Below are 2,302 nucleotides of genomic sequence, written 5' to 3' on the forward strand. Positions count from 1 at the left end.
ACAGGAGCGATGCGGGGCGCTGAAACAGTCGATGCAGGCGCGCGGCTGGAGAAGCGGGCGACGGGAACTGCTTGGGCCTTGGCGCCTGGGACTTGGACGAGGAGCCCGACGAAGCGGACGAGGCGCAGGGCGGCGATGGACCTGGCGCTGGCGTCTCCGGCGACGAGTGGAAGGACGAGGGGGACGAATCCGGCGATGGGTGGCTGATGGTGACGCGAGCGCCGGGAACGGGCAGATCAGGGCGAGGGGGTCTCGGATCCGGCGCAAGGGAGCTCCGAGGCGGTGGAAACTGCTGGTCCGGCGGCTCTGCCCGTGGAGGTGGCCGATGGCGGAGCTTGGACAGCGTCGAGGCGGGAAAGAAACAGAGGGCTCGGGCTACAGCTGCTGGCTCCTGCGGGCGCGGACGATGACGGCTGCGGGCGGCCGGACGCGTCCAGGACCAAGGGAGGAGGAGGCACGAGCAGGGACGAGGCCGGCGGCGTGGCTTTGGTGGCTGGGTTCGTCGGCGGGGTGGAGGAGACGAAGGCGGGTCGCGCTCGTCAGCAGAGGGGGCAGAGGCGTGCTAGACCGTGGCCTCGATCCATCCTGGATCGGGCGCCGGCTGGCTGCTGTACGAAGGCTCGGCGAGGGGTGGATCGGGAAAGGGGCTGGCGATTGGCTCGGTGGGGAATGGGAGGATCCCGAGGTGGATTTGGTGGAACCGCGGCGGCGGAGGGATGGATGGGATAGGATCCCTAGTTTCTAGGGTTGCCCACTATTTATAGCATTGGATTTGGTTAGGGGCTAATCGGACCCTCCGATTAAAATCGAACGGTCGAGATAGAAAGGTCATGATAGTCAAAGAAGAAACCGAAGATATTTTAGGGATGTTTGGTGTGATCCGGACCCGACGGTAACGACAGACCGGTTCGGGTCTGGGCAAGTTTCGGACGCATGCGAGGGGTCTGAGAGAGGTCGACGAAGACAAGGGGGGGTTTAAGCCGGGTTAGATGGGTTGTGCGGAGGGGGGTTGGGCTGAGAAGAGAGAAGAGAAGGCAGCCCGGCAACAGTTTCCGGAGACCGAAAACGTCCGACGAATAAACCGACTATATCGCGGTTACATATTTAACGGTTGGGCAGTCAAACGGACTCTGAATGCGACGAAACATGACAGGCGGCCTGTCTACACTATAATAAGACCGCACGACAAGTTGCAACCCATTCCGAGAACATGTTTATGCCACTTATAAAATAATATTTCGGAGGTGCCGCGGGCGCGTGCGAGTGTGGTCGGGCTCAGAATGGACAACGGAGAGAACCGGCGGAACCCGAACGGATGCAAGTTTTATGAAAACGATGTCGATGCAATGCGCATGATGACATGAGACGAGATGCATAACAAGAGCAAAATGCAAAACAACAGACAAAAACCCAACCACGGAGGAAAATATCATATAGCATCTCCGGAAAAGGCAAGAGTCGGAGTTACGAATATGGAAAGTTGTATCCGGGGCGTTACATGCATCCTCTCCTTGTTCTTCATCCTCATTTCCATCTGCAGTTGGGCATCCTTTTAGTATGATTTCAGGATATAATGTCTGAATCTTGTTCTCCTCATCAACTAACAAATCCAATGTCTTGGCTTCTCTGTTGGACCTCACCATAGCAGCTATAACATCTGGATTGTCCACACATAGCAGGCCATCACCATAGTCTTTATCTGGAAAAATCCAGTACACCTTGATTTGAGGGTCTGTAGGGTCATAGTCCATCCTTGACAAGCAATACTTGATCATCCCCAGTGACCATGTGTCTGAATGACAGTAGTCAAAAGCTTCATGACTGCACCCAATGTAAGAGAACTTCAATTCTCCACCTATGCATTCCCCCAAGAAAATTCCATTGTGCTCAAACTCCACTGAGAAAAACTGGCTAGCTTCTCCATTTGTCACTGCAACAATTGACAGATGATATATTCAGTGCAACTGAATCTTAGTTTCAGTGATCAAACTATAACTGAATCTGTACATGATTTTCAAACACAACTATGTACTGAATATCAACTAAAAGACAACCCTTTCATCACAAATCAATGGTAAAAATGCTGACTTTCATCTAAAAAAAGCCATGTACTTTTGCATAACAGGGAAAGTCAGCATTTTTACACTGAAATATGAACTAAAATACCACCCTTTCATCACATTTTACACTGCATCTACAGTTCACTGCAACAATAACATATAATCTCTGAATATGTAAACAATAAAATCACATCAAAAGACCCCCTCAAGGAACCCCCCCCCCTTTTCCTGTATGCTACCCA

The sequence above is a fragment of the Triticum dicoccoides genome, chromosome 4A (genome assembly GCF_002162155.2).
Source record: "Triticum dicoccoides isolate Atlit2015 ecotype Zavitan chromosome 4A, WEW_v2.0, whole genome shotgun sequence".
Classification (NCBI taxonomy): domain Eukaryota; kingdom Viridiplantae; phylum Streptophyta; class Magnoliopsida; order Poales; family Poaceae; genus Triticum; species Triticum dicoccoides.